Source organism: Schistocerca nitens, chromosome 1 (genome assembly GCF_023898315.1).
Source record: "Schistocerca nitens isolate TAMUIC-IGC-003100 chromosome 1, iqSchNite1.1, whole genome shotgun sequence".
NCBI classification, from domain to species: domain Eukaryota; kingdom Metazoa; phylum Arthropoda; class Insecta; order Orthoptera; family Acrididae; genus Schistocerca; species Schistocerca nitens.
The window spans coordinates 135208915-135224779 of record NC_064614.1 but is presented as its reverse complement, the minus strand read 5'-3'; the positions used below and the strand labels follow the sequence as shown (position 1 = coordinate 135224779).

Genomic DNA, 15865 nt, shown 5'->3' with positions numbered 1-15865 from the left:
ACCAATACAAACACGTAATTTAACCTTTATAACACCGCAATCCATAGCCTTCTATATAAAAAATTAGCGATTTTATTAGATCTTGACGTAATGTACGTAAAAATTTTAACATTTTCAACCGGTGTAGATTATATTTAAGAAATAAAATAAAATACTTCCCAAGTGAGTTGATTCGGAAAATTGCAAATTTTATAATGAGATAAAAATCCGAAATGTGAAAAAAATTTCCGTTCGAAGTCCCCATAAAATAAAATAAAACATAACAGTTAATTTTTTAGGACAAAAATGAAAAACCAAATACTCTTTATTTGGACTATGTCCATTGTTTATACTACAAATGTAGGCCACACGAACCAATGTGCTAGGTGTCGTAGAAACACGAAAAACTATCTTTTCACAGCATCTTGCACATCATAAAAGTAAAAGCTTCTGTAGAAAAACCAGTAAACCTCCACATGTTTAAAAGAGTCTACTCAGACGCAGCAATACAAAAATTTTGCTTACAATTAAGACATGAAAGATGGGAAGAAGTATATTCAGAAAATAATGTGAATCAGAAATTCTCCAAATTCATGTCGGAGTTTAAGATAATATTCGAAGAAGCCTTCCCCAAAGCACTAAGTTCTACTGGAACATCCACCAAAAATAAGTGGATTACCACAGGAATTAGAAAATCTGCCAAAACTTTTAAATACCTAAACTCTATAAAAAACAACAATAGTGATCCAGATTTTCTTCATTACTACAGAAACTACAAAAAAATCTATAGGAAGGTGCTCAATGTTACAAAAAAAAAAGGCCAATGATAGACTAATAAATCTAGCTAAAAATAAAAGTAAAGCTACATGGACTATAGTGAAACAAGAGACAGGAACAGCAACACATAGGCAAATAAACACCCAAATCAGGAACAAAGAAAACCTAACAAGTACCCCAAAAGAACTAGCAAACTTTGTTAATTCTTACTTTAGTAGTATAGCTACAAAGTTACAGGAAAATTTTTCAAAATCTCATAATCCACGAACACGGGAATATACATCAAATTCAATGGTATTGCTACCCACTACTGAGGAAGAAGTATGTAATGTGGTAAGGAAATTAAAGAGCAAAAATTCAGCAGGTTTAGATGAAATTCCAATGTCTGTGCTGAAAAAATGCATAAATAGTATCAAAGCCCCCCTAACCAATATCATAAATGAATCTTTCAAAGCCGGTTGTTTCCCTGATTATCTGAAACATGCAAAAATTTTACCTTTACACAGAAAAGATGATGTAGAAAACATTGAGAACTACAGGCCAATTGCCCTACTGTCATCATTTTCCAAAATAATAGAGTCCATAATGAAGAACAGACTTATGAGCTATCTAAACAAATACAACCTTCTTTCAAATGACCAATTTGGTTTCAGACCAGGCAGAGATACAGAAATGGCAATAGCACATTTCACTAAAGTGGTTCTAGAAGCACTGGATGAAGGCAACTATGTATCTGGCATATTCCTTGACCTGTCAAAGGCCTTTGATACAGTTGACCACCAGAATCTATTACTTAAGTTAGAAGCACTAGGAGTAAGAGGGGTAATCAACAAATGGTTCCATTCATACCTAAAAAATAGAGTACAGTGGGTAGAGATCTCGCATGTCTCCAGTAGATCAAAGTTCATAGAAAAACACCTGTCAGATCCACAACATATTAATATTGGGGTCCCTCAGGGAAGTGTGCTGGGTCCGGTGTTGTTCTTGATTTATATAAATGACTTTCCACAATATATCCGGCATGGAGAGAAGATATTGTTTGCCGATGACAGCAATATTATAATCACCAGTGAGACATCAGCACAAATGTTGGAAAATTGTAATGAATCACTGAAAGATGTCTACAAATGGTCTACAGAGAATAAAGTGACCTTAAATATTAAGAAAACAAATAGCATACACTTTAGAATAAACAGAAAAAACAGTCCCCTAAAGTTAAAGCTACATAACACCTCTGTAGACGAAGTGCCCACCACAAAATTCCTAGGGTTGCATATTGACAGCCAGCTTAGGTGGAGTGAACATGTTAAAAAACTCACAAAAAAGATATCTACAACGTGTTACGCACTTAGAGTTCTCTCCTCAGTATGCAGCGATGAATGTCTAAGAACTGTATATTTTAGCTATGTACATTCAGTCATAAGCTATGGGATAATTTTCTGGGGAAATAATGTACTCAACTTACAAACAGTTTTTAAAGTGCAGAAGAGAGCAGTGAGAATTATAACTAAAAGCAGTAAGTGGGCTCACTGCAGAGAACTATTCAAAATACTTGGTATTCTAACTGTTCCCTGTTTATTTATGTTCCACACTATAGTATATATAAAGAAAAATATAGTGAATTATAGTACAAACAGCATTTTACACAGCTATAGCACAAGAACAAGCCACTGCCTTCATCTAGATAGGAGAAACAAGCATAAGACCCAAAAAAGTTTCTTGTATCAGGGTGTAAAATTGTATAACAAGCTGCCACAGGAAATCAAAGAAATTAACAGCATGTACTGTTTCAGAAAAACTCTTAAACTGTATTTTCAGGAACACTGTTTTTACACAGTAAGTGAATATCTAAATGTTTGAATGTAATTTAAGTGACATAATGACATTGTATTGTATATTCTGTAAATGTATAACAAGCTGCACAGGACATCAAAGAAATTAACAACATGTACTGTTACAGAAAACCCTTAAACTATATTTTCAGGAACACTGTTTCTAAACAATAAGTGAATATTTAATTGTTTGAATGTAATTTAAGTGATAATATTCGTATACTCTGTAAATGCATATAAAAGTGTCAATGTATCTGCAAAAATCACTGTATCCAAACTGACAACATCCATACATTGCAAAATGTCTACGGATGGCTAATCAAATAAATAAATAAATAAATAAATAAATCATACAAGCTGGCCAGTGTGGCAGAGCGGTTCTAGGCGCTTCAATCTGGAACTGCGCGACCGGTATGGACGCATGTTCGAATCCTGCCCTGGGTATGGATGTGTGTGATGTCCTTAGGTTAGTTAGGTTCTAAGTTCTAGGGGACTGATGATCTCAGATGTTAAGTCCCATAATGCTCAGAGCCATTTTTGAACGCCACACAAATGCTGCACTTTTACATTTTCCACTGTACCATTATAATATGAACCCAACAAAAGTATCTGGGCCAAGGAAAGGGATTTGTTGCGAGAAATAACAAGAGTGTTAAACTGCTAGAACTAAAGCCTAGTTTAAACGACGACACTAGGTTCCAGGCAACTGTGCTACCGGCCACTGCGCATGCGCGCCGCGCGTTTGCGCAATTCGTTGGTAAAACTAAACACTTTCGGCGTGTTCCAACCTTGGCGACACTAGTTGCATTAGTTTTGAGGTTATGTGTGTTAGTAGAGTGTAGACAAACTGAAATATGAAGTGGGGAACAGAGAATAACGTTCGCTTTTTGGATATCTATACTTTGCATAGGTGTTTGTGGGATTTCAGTGATGCTGATTACAAAAATAAGCAACATATTGCTGCCGCTAAGACCATCATCTGCGATTGTAATACAAATGTTTCGACAATATCTGAGCTGCAAAGCAAAATTTATTGAGTTAGGTGCACATATACAACTGATTTAATAAAAATACAAGCAAGTGTAATTCTAGGCAATGGCCTTGCTGCGGTGGATACACCGGTTCCCATGAGATCACCGAAGTTATGCGCTGTCGGGTGTGGCTGGCACTTGGATGGGTGACCATCCAGGCCTCCATGCACTGTTGCCATTTTTCGGGGTGCACTCAGCCTCGTGATGCCAATTGAGGAGCTACTGGACCGAATAGTAGCGGTTCCAGTCAAAGAAAACCATCATAGCGACCGGGAGAGCGGTATGCTGACCACTTGCCCCTCCTATCCGCATCCTCAACTGAGGATGACGCGGCGGTCGGATGGTCCCGATGGGCCACTTGTGGCCTGAAGACGGAGTGCAAGTGTAATTCTAGCTGTGGCAATGCTCTCGTCTACGAGACTAAAATCCCATTGTTGGAGTTGACCAACTCTTCCTTAAGGAATATTGTTGACAGGGGGGAAGGCTATACAGATTCAAGAATCAGCCTTCTTTATTCAATATTCATCTTTTTAAAACGTCGCTGCAGTGTTCCCCATTCACATATGTTAGAGTTTTGAAATATTGCCACTGTAAAGATCTCTCTTCAAGAGAGTTTGCAAACCATTCTCTTCTTAATGCGGCCTGCTCCGAGTAATTATTGTTGCTAATGTTAATAATTATTACTGTTAATGTTAATAATTATTGGTGAAAAAGCGTCATCACCAACTAAAATCGCATCTTATAGCATGCCGAGTGCACTTGACTGTATTGCATACAATGTGATATGTAATTTCTGTTCTGGCGTCAGTGCTTCATGCAATACAATATCTTTATTCCTTATCGCATAATTAACTCTATTTAGAAGAAACGTTAACAGTTCTGGTGACATTCTACGATATTTAAAAGAACTTCTTGGGTGTTCCATTACAAATTATTTCAGCAAGGATCCTGAGCAACCGAACTGACGTCTTTTCTTCATCCAGTCACGAATCGAAACACGTTTCTTATGCAGCGATTCCACGCAACAAGCTTTAACTCACAACTCGTGCGACGTGCAGCTGCCAAAACTTTCATTTCAGACACGACTCAGGAACTCACAAAACGACGAAACTGAAGTATATGCTGGTTCCGCCGTGTCTACAGTCAAATATGAGACCATTTGAGTGCAACTCATTCCAAGCAACGAGTGGCGCAACCCAATGTCATCCTGTAAACTAGGCTTAAGGCACGTTGCTTTTTCACATGTCACCGCCGAACGCTGGCGTGATATAGAACGACACGTCATACAAGAAGAGGAGAAAATGCGGCGCCTGGGTGGCTTCGTGGATTCTGTTGTTCACATACTCGTTATCAACGTAGCAGATGACAGTTCCAGAACGGAAATGCATTCTCGGATTCGGATAAGGAAAGAGCTAAGAGATTACCAGACTCTGACGCAATTAATACATTCAGGATTCAACAATACGGTGAAATCCCTGCAGTAAGCATTTACATCACACGTCGCTCAATCAGAAGAATTGTCCCGTCTTGTTAGCAATTTTCATCACTCTTGTTTGTAATTAGAATACTATGTTAGGTGAGACTGAGAGTATTTTATCCTTATGCTTTCCGTCTGGTCACCTAAGAAGCGCGCGGCAGTTTTGCCGAAAGTTATTTCATTCTCTCTAAAAATTAAATGACATTCGTAGCTGCATTGTTTCTCTGCCTGTCTCTTTTTACTGCTCTGAACTGCAAAGCTCACATCATTGCAAGTTAGTTGGACCAACTGGATTGTCAGTGCTGTCCAAGTTAAATGCGTCGCTAAAGCTGTTGTCCCGCATCATCGCTCAGTCTATGTCCGTGTAATACAGGATAAAACGTATCCTTATGACCGTACTTGACTGTACTGGACACGGCTTGGCTTTCGCTCCACGTGAAACGAAATCCAACGACATTCTAGCAAACGAGGAAGAATATGTGGTGTAATGTTTACATCAGGTTTATTCTTATGATGAACAGAGTATAGGAACCAATGCACCGCAGTGGCCTGCGTTTAACAGATCCATCCATCAACTGACGATAACATTTGTCAAGACAGATATACGGAATTGTAACATTTTAATATGCACTTGAGAATGGCTATAAAACAGAAATCACGGCTGTTTGAAACAAATGAAGAGTAATTTACAGTCAAGTGGTGAAAATTTCTTTAGAAAAGTTCTGCTTGACTATGGTTGTACACGAAGGGAAAAAAATGGTTCAAATGGCTCTAAGCACTATGGGACTTTAACATCTGTGGTCATCAGTCCCCTAGACTTAGAATTACTTAAACCTAACTAACCTAAGGACATCACACACATCCATGCCCCAGGCAGGATTCGAACCTGCGACCGTAGCAGCAGCGCGGTTCCGCACTGAAGTTCCTAGAACCGCTCGGCCACGGCGATAGGCCACGAAGGGAAAATAATCGTTTATTTTGCAGTGCATCCAGTTACAGTTCGTTGGGCATTCCTGCGCATATCACGCTGACCAAATGAACCCCCTGACGAATCGCGCACTTCTTCCTTGAATCGTTTCTATCTTGTCGTTAATCCAACTTGGGAAGGGTCCTCTACAGATGAACATTACTCACGAATTGTGTATTGCAGTATCATTTATTACCAGTTCTGCATCATTCACCAAACTTGGCTGGATACACTGCATCAGATTTACAATATTACTAAATTACAGCCTCGCGGTTTGAGGCGTTGTGTCACGGACTGCGCGGCCCCTCCCGCCGGAGGTTCGAGTCCTCCCTGGGTCATGGGTGTGTGTGTGTTGTTCTTAGCATAAGTTAAATATCTCACGAAATAAGCGTCAAACGAAAAAACTACAAAGAACGAAACTTATCTAGCTTGAAGGGGGAAACCAGATGGCGCTATGATTGGCCCGCTAGATGACGCTGCCATAGGTCAAACGGTAATCAACTGCGTTTCTTTAAATAGGAACCCCCATTTTCATTACATATTCGTGTAGTACGTAAGGAAATATGAATGTTTTAGTTGGACTTCTTCGCTTTGTGATAGATGGCGCTGTAATAGTCACAAACATATGGTTCACAATTTTAAACGAACAGTTGGTAACAGGTAGGTTTTTTAAATTAAAATACAGAACGTAGGTACGTTTGAACATTTTATTTCGGTTGTTCCAATGTGATACATGTACCTTTGTGACTTATCATTTCTGAGAACACATGCTGTTACAGCGTGATTACCTGTAATTACCACATTAATTCAATAAATGCTCAAAATGATGTCCGTCAACCTCAATGCATCTGGCAATAAGTGTAACGACATTCCTTTCAACAGCGAGTAGTTCGCCTTCCGTAATGTTTGCACATGCATAGACAATGCGCTGACGCACGTTGTCAGGAGTTGTCGGTAGATCACAATAGCAAATATCTTTCAACTTTCCCCACAGAAAGAAATTCGGGGACGTCAAATACGGTGAACGTGCGGGCCATGGTATGGTGCTTCGACGACCAATCCACCTGTCATGAAATGTGCTATTCAATACCGCTTCAACCGCACGCGAGCTATGTGTCGGACATCCATCATGTTGGAAGTACATCGCCATTCTGTCTTACAGTGAAACGTCTTGTAGGAACATCGGTAAAACATTACGTAGTAAATCAGCATACATTGCACCATTTAGATTGCCATCGATAAAATGGGGACCAATTATCCTTCCTCCCATAATGCCGCACCATACATTAACCCGCCAAGGTCGCTGGTGTTCCACTTTGTCGCAGTCATCGTGGATTTTCCGATGCCCAATAGTGCATATTATGCCGGTTTACGTTACCGCTGTTGGTGAATGACGCTTCGTCGCTAAATAGAACGTGTGCAAACAATCTGTCATCGTCCCGTAATTTCTCTTGTGCCCAGAGGCAGAACTGTACACGACGTTCACAGTCGTCGCCATGCAATTCCTGGTGCATAGAAATATGGTATGGGTGCAATCGATGTTGATGTAGCATTCTCAACATCGACGTTTTTGAGATTCCCAATTCTCACGCAATTTGTCTGCTACTGATGTGCGGATTAGCCGTGACAGCAGCTAAAACACCTGCTTGGGCATCATCATTTGTTGCAGGTCGCGGTTGACGTTCCACATGTGGCTGAACACTTCCTGTTTCCTTAAATAACGTAACTACCCAGCGAACGGTCCGGACACTTGGATGATATCGTCCAGGATACCGAGCAGCATACATAGCACACGCCCGTTGGGCATTTTGATCACAATAGCCCTACATCAACACGATATCGACCTTTTCCGTAATTGGTAAACGGTCCATTTTAACACGGGTAATGTATCACGAAGCAAATACCATCCGCACTGGCGGAATGTTACATGATACCACGTACTTATATGCTTTTTACTATTACAGCGCCATCTATCACAAAGCGAAAAAAGAGGTCCAGCTAAAACATTCCTATTTCTTTACGTACTACACGAATATGTTAAAAAATGGGGGTTCCTATTAAAAAAAAACACGCAGTTGATATCCGTTTGACATGGCAGCGACATCTAGCGGGCCAACCAAAGCGCCATCTGGTTTCCCCCTTCAAGCTATACGAGTTTCGGACTTTGTAGTTTTTTCGTTTGATGCTTATTTCGTGAGATATTTGGCCCGGTCACTATCAATGGACCACCCAGTATATAACAATTGATTTAAACAAATCAAACATTTTACTGTAGAATAAATTTTTGATCAACATATTGTTCATCATAAATCTACGAAGTTTGGAGAAAGTTCAGTAGATCCATTCACTGCTATCAGAGTAACATAGCATTGAGCATAGCAGATGCAGTTTTAGGTCGCATGTAGATATTTTTTCATAAACTTCTCTAGTGGTACAATTTGCACTTCCAAGGGGAATGATTCTAACCAATGGCACCTTTGTCAGGATATGCGCATGCAAACAATGGTAGGCGCCTAATCGTAAATCACTGCCAGTGGCGGTATCAAGTGCAGTGTTCACGCCAGGAAAATAATTATTTAGTGACGATTTGTACAAATCCCAGTATGATGTGGATAACTCCGACTTGTTGCGTTAAACCTTTAACGTAAGATTATACCTCTTAATGAGTAGATTATGCCAGCATTTTAAATTCTTCCAGTAATTATATTAAACACTGAAAAATAAATTCTAGTTGCCTCTGGAAGCTGTTAGACAGACAACCTGCAACTACGAACCAGGTGATTAGTAATAAACACACGTAATTTGCCAGGCCGTTTATATACACTGCAGCATGCAGGGGAACCGCGATCTGCGCCAGCAAAATTTAGAAGGTTCGTCAAAAATATTTTCTGAGCATTATGGTACAAGACAAGTGTGGTCCTCAGCGGCTCGTTACAGAAAAATAGAGTATCGTTTGATTGCTTACCCCCCATTTATCTTTGTATCCACGCTTGACGCTACACTGAAAACATCTGCACTGCAGTGCAAATGTCGAAGGTATGCACTGTAGATCTTGTTCCACTCACTCACGATACCTGCGGTTGACTGCAACGGTTCACTTCACTTACTGTATACGTCGCAAGCCACCTTGCGGTGCGTGGCGGAGGGTACTTTGTGTACCAATGCCGCGTCCCCCTATTCTTGTTCCAGTCGCGAATGGTTCGCGGGAAGATTGATTGCTGCTAAATCTCTGTGTGGGATCGACTCTCTCTAATTTTATCTTCATGTTCATTTCGCGAGATGTATGTACGTGGAATTTTAACTGTAGACCTGATGCAGAAAGCCTCTTATGCAGCGTCTGCTACTGGTTTTCGCTGAGAACCTCCGTGAACCTGTCGCGCTTACTAAATGAAACTGTAACGAAATGTGCTGCTCTTCTTTGGATCTTTTCTGTTTCCTCTGTTAATCCTTCTCTGTTTCCCTGTGGAGTGCAGTGTGTTGACAGTTGTAGTACTGCCCGCATCTCGTGGTCGTGCGGTAGCGTTCTCGCTTCCCACGCCCGGGTTCGATTCCCGGCGGGGTCAGGGATTTTCTCTGCCTCGTGATGGCTGGGTGTTGTGTGCTGTCCTTAGGTTAGTTAGGTTTAAGTAGTTCTAAGTTCTAGGGGACTGATGACCATAGATGTTAAGTCCCATAGTGCTCAGAGCCATTCGAACCATTTGAAGTTGTAGTACTAGTGGTTATAGGAATTGCAAAACAATGAATTGCAGTGAAAATTAGAACTTCCTATTTAATACAAAAAATAATTTTAGCATTTCCAGCCATATTAACGACGATATTCAGTTAAATGCAGATAGTTAAGTCGTTTGGAGTATCCCAGTGTACTGCAGTTCCCCTTAGACTTGGTATCAGAGTTGAGCATCCTACAGCGAAACCTGTGCACATATCCTACGTCTGGGGCATTAGACAGAATTCTTTTGAGAGTAAATAACTTGGCAACAGAGTTTAAACCATTATGTGACCTCCTTCAGCAGGTGTTCAATTCAATTCAATCTCTTTATTCATCCGTTAACAATATACATTGTATGGATGTAGTCGACAAGAAATGATCCATTCTACATACAACATTTACAAATGAACTTTTTAGAAGCATACAGACATGCATACTTTGATACAACCCTCCTCTCCCCAAAGTGCTTTGTTCACACTCGATACACATAAAAGGATCAAATTACTACAGAGTAATGCAGTGCAAAGTAAGCTGACTGTGACTGAAATACGAAAACCAATCGACAAAGCCTAACAGACTCAAATATGCAATTGTTAAGCGTTTGTTCAAGAATGGTGGTACTGTGAGGTTTTCAACTCCCGGCCAATTCCATTGCTAACAAGTCTTTCTAAAATCCTAGAGAAACCAATGTTCAAGACAATCATGTATTATCTTAATAAACATAACATCCTTAATAAAAATCAGTTTGGATTCCAGAAGAATATTTCAGCTGAACACGAATTTTCTCATTTGTAAACCGACTCCTCGAATCTGTAAACAATAAAATGTCACCAGTTGGAATATTTTGTAAGCTGTCTAATGTTCGACTGTGTAAATCACAAAATTCTGCTTATGAAGGCTGAGAGCTATGGCTTATACTGTAAAGTAGGAAGTGGCTCAAATCAAATCTCGATTAGAGAAGGCAGAAGGTAGTACTGAACAATTCTGAAATGGCACATGCCTCCTCTGATGGTCAAAGTGAAATGTGGAGCATCACAGGGCTCGGTGCTTAATCTAGAGAACTGTGTGACTACTGTACTCAAAGAAATTCTAGATTGGTTCACTTGTAATGGTCTGTCCCTCAATCACAACAAGACTGAATTCATGCAGTTTCAAACAGCAAACAAAAATCTGAAAAACACTGAAAGAAAATGTCGTGATGATGGAATATTGAGAGCTGAGTCTTCCAGATCTTGGGATTACACATTAAGAACACCCTAACCTAGTCAATTCACATCACTAGCCTATGGAAAAGACTATATTCAGGAGCATTTGCCACTCACTCAATTTCATCTGTTTGTGACTTGGAAACAATCAAAACTGCATACTTTGGATATTTCCATTCACTTACGACATTTGTCATCGTGTTTTGGGGAATCCAGTCACGAGCAAATAAAGTCTTTATTGCACAGAAGAGAGTCATCAGAGTTATGCAGAGATATAAATTAGAATGTAAGCCTTGTGGCTATGGGGACCACACAGCCCAAGAAATTAGTATAAGATTAGGAAAGCCGTTTAGTTCAACTGAATGTCTAATTACTACATCTAGGAAGTATAATGACCAGAATATACAACATTTCCTTAAATATCTGTGTAAAGAAACTTGGGAAGACATCTATGAATGTAAAAATACAAATGATAAGTTCAACAAATTCCTAAATAGTTTTAGCTATTATTTCGAACTTTGCTTTCTACTCCATAAAAAGACAGTCACAAAAAAGGATCTGAAAATAAAATGGGTCATAACAGGGATACAAATATCTGTGAAGAAAAAGAGATTACTTCATGAAATATCTAGACAGCACACCACATCCCCAGAATTTGATTCCTATTTTAAGAATTACAAAAAGATTTTAACTAAAGTCATAAAAGAAGCAAAAAGAATGGCAAATAGTTCCTTCATAGCAAATGAAAGCCATATGGGACATTGTAAGGCATGAAACGGGAGTAAAATGGACAGTATACCATAATCTCAAACTGAATGATAACACTTCTGTAATATCTGATCCCTAGCAGATAGCAAATAATTTTAACTCATATTTCTCTGAGGCAGCTGAGATTCTGGTGAAGCAAAACTTTCAATATGCTGTCACTGCAAATCAGATTAAAACTATCCCTAGTAACAAGTCTCTCTTCCTATACCCAACAGATGAACAGGATATGCTAAAAACAATAGGGGAGCTAAAAGCAAAATTTTCCTCTGGTACTGAAAACATACCACACCATATCATTAAAAAATGTGCACCCTTAGTAGTTAGGCCCATGGTAGACATATGCAATAGTTCATTTTCTCAGGGAATCTTCCCAGAAAGGTTAAAAATCGCTAAAGTGAAGCCATTGTACACAAAGGGTGAAAAAACAGATATAACAAATTATAGGCCAGCCTCTCTACTATCTGTTTTTTCTAACATAATTGAAAAAATCTTTTATAAAAGACTCATAGATTTCATTGAAAAAAAATAAACTTTTCTCAGCTACACAGCATGGTTTCCGAAAATGTAAATCTGCTGAGACAGCTATTATCGATTTCTTAAATGAAGCTTTAAATGCATTAGATAAAAAAGAACACATGGCAGCAATATTCCTAGATCTTTCAAAAGCATTTGACATCATTAACCATGGTCTATTGCTTAGAAATTAGAAAATGTTGGTGTCAGAGGCCCAGCCTATGAGCGGGTAAAGTCATATCTACAAAACAGACACCAAATAGTTGAAGTCTTGTACAAAGAAGGAAAAAATTTAACTTCCTATCAATCAGAAAACCAGTGTGTTAAATACGGTGTGCTGTAGGGTTCCGTATTGGGACCAATCTTGTTCTTGCTGTTTGTAAAGGACCTGGAACCATCCAGCCCAAACTATAAGTACATTAAATATGCCAGTGATACAAATATACTTATCAAAGGAATGACTCCAGAAGAGCTTCAAAATGAAATAAAAAAGAGCACTTCACATGTATCAGAATGGTTCGCAATGAACAGCTTAATAATAAACACACATAAAACAAACACTATGCATCTACACACAGTGCAGAATAAACAGCCTTTAACTGCAACCATAGAACTGTTAGGCAAAAGACTTGAAATTGTAAATAACACCAAATTTTTGGGAGTTTGGATAAGATTGACCTATGTAGTAAATTAAATACCATTTGTTATAGTATAAAAATTCTTGCTGGATGCACATCAATGCAAGCCATAAAAATGTGTACTATCCCCAAGCAGAATCACTACTAAGATATGGTTTAATTTGCTGGGGAAATTCACCACCCAGCAAAAGCTGTTTTATTGCACAAAAAAGAATTAAAAGAGCCATGGAAGGCTCAGCACCTCAATCTTCATGCAAACCCTCATTTAAAAAGCTTCATATTCTTCCATTACCATGCCTATATATCCTAGAAACAATAATGTTTATAAGGAAAATCGTAGATGAAAATAACAAGATTGCTCCAAAAAACCAGAATATCCATTCATACAACACAAGGAATAATCAAGATTCACACATGCAGTTTTCACGTACAACACTAAAACAAAAATGACCCTTGCAAGCAGGAAAAAAACTGTATAACAAACTACATAAAAAAATTAAGGCAATAACTGGCATGCATGAATTCAAAACTGCAGTGAGTGACTACTTGTTACAGAATTGCTACTATAGTGTTGATGAATTTTTATCTACAATGTAAATATGTGAAAAATTTAAATATTTTATACAATTAAGACCAAAATAATAAATGTGTACATGTAGATTTATCTGTGTATTATATGTGGTCTATTACATATATGTGTGTGTCTGTATAATCAAGGCCGAAAGTATGAAATGTGTGTGTGTAAAATTTATTTGTGTATTTGTGAAATGTTATTCCCATATGTTAGAGTTATATTGCTATATACTGAAAACCATACAACAGTTTTTCTGTTAAACTTTATTGCAAATTATTTGACTTGTCCTATATCATTATGTACCCCTGTACAGTGTATGGTTCACAGGACCAATAAATATACAATACAATACATATCTGGTAAGGATCCCAGACTGATGAGCAGTATCAAAACAGTGGTCACATTAGCGTTTTGTAAGTTATCTCCTTTTTTAATGGAGTACATTTCCTGAGGATTCCCTGATGAATCTGTCTGGCACTTGCCTTACCTGTGATTAATTTTGTGTGGTTTTTCCACTTTAAATTGTTCCATGTGCGTATCCCATATTTTAAGTAAGTAAGTCTATGTACTGTATATGTGGTGCATTACATTTATGTTGAGGGTCAGTTACTACTCCCTGCAGCAAGTGTTGATACTCTGCTGGTCTTCTTTTCAAGGTTCAAGGGCATACAGCCTGCAAATGTCCAGAGTAGGTTGAGTTAAACCTATCTGGCCAACCTGTCTATAGTGAAGGCACTTAGAATTTGATCAGCTGCATGATGCGGAACATTTGCAAACTTGGATCCCAAAAAGTGAGCAAAGCCAACACAAAAACATCTGTTCTGAGTCATGGATAGAATGTCCATCCCCATTGACTGAGTGTGTGTGTGTGTGTGTGTGTGTGTGTGTGTGTGTGTGTGTGTGTGTGTGTGTGTGTGTTGTGAACAGATGGTGTCTGGAATTCCCGGTAACCGCTGCATCATGTTGTTTACTCATGGGGTCTCTGTCTTGTATCTCTGTGAGTGCTCAGTGTCATTCAGCAACTTGTTGCTGTGACAAACAAGTTAAGAACTGCTACCAGTGTAAGCTTTGGCTGCCACCATAACAATGTTGCCAATGGTGTGCAAATGAAAAAAATCTATCTGCAATTTGTAATCTGCCTTCCCACATAACATATTCATGCAAAATCATTGCAGCCTGTTTAGGTGGGGGCAGCTTATTTAATCACAAAGTCCAAAGTGTATCATATCATGTGTATGTTGGATTTATTAGTTCATGTAAATGTCTCCAAAACTGTGATGGTGTTCTACTGCCCAGATTTTCTACGTACACCACTTACTGTATTTACTGTTTTCTTGTTTTAGGTTAGGTGTTTGAGCAAGGTGGCTTTTGTTGTATCAAATTTGTTGGTGGTAGGAGGTGATTGTATCTCATTGCTTATGAGATTAGAGAGTGTGGAAAACATCGAAGTGTCATCCATTAAGTCACAGCTGGAAAGGAAGTTGTTCAGATGGAGAACACCTTCTCACAGGAATTTAATGGAAAATATATCCATCAGGCTCTAGTTCCGTCAATCTGAGGGCTTTGGTGGATGATTTTACATGGCATAGAAGGAACGCCGAAATCTTCTCATGTAACCCAACTGTGTTCCACATGGATTCGACCAGATTGCTTCCAGCATGGAAGGGCAAAAATTAATGATGTGGGGGGCTGCTGTGCAGTTGTGAATTAGCTAGGAATATAGACCCAAACACATGCACAATGTTCTGTACTTGGAGAACTTGATCAGAATCATTTGTAAAGTCAGTTACGGGGAATGGACTATGTTGCAATTTTTATAGTTATTCCATATGACCATGATTATGTGCTGGTGGTGAAAGTTTGTCACTTCCTGATTTCATTGTAAACACTGTCTGTTCAGCATTGCTCAAAAAATGTTGAAGGCCACTAAGAAAGCCACCACACTGGTAAAATGGTCCAACTAGTTTGGATAACAGTTGTTCATTGGAACAAGCCATTATCTCTGTAAAATACACTGTAGCATATCTCAGATGTCATCAAAAATGATTTGCTTACTTGTCACATGTCACCCCTGTAGAAACTGTAAGTAGATTGATACTCAGAATAACACTCATGTGGGTGTAGAGGGATGTTACAGTATTTGACTGAGTAGATCACTGAACACATGAACAAAGTGTTAACACAAGTAGGATGCAAAGAACTAACTGTACTCATGCTACTCTATGAAGATAAAACACACTTCAAAGAATTGGTCACTCAGAGATAGTTGCACGCAATCTATTGCTCTTTGGGTGTGTAGTCCCCACTTCCACATTACTAAATGGCTAAAGCAGTACCTGGTGCTCGGTCCCAGGTACAGGTTGTGTGTGTGATGGCTTCCAGGGCCAGCAACAAT

At 38.9% G+C, this 15865-nt stretch overlaps 1 protein-coding gene across 2 annotated transcripts in view; it reads left to right on the top strand.

The window, feature by feature from the left end:
- LOC126243140 (aldehyde dehydrogenase 1A1-like) overlaps positions 1-15865 on the top strand; it is a 181968-nt gene that overhangs the window by 118777 nt on the left and 47326 nt on the right. The window lies entirely within an intron of this gene.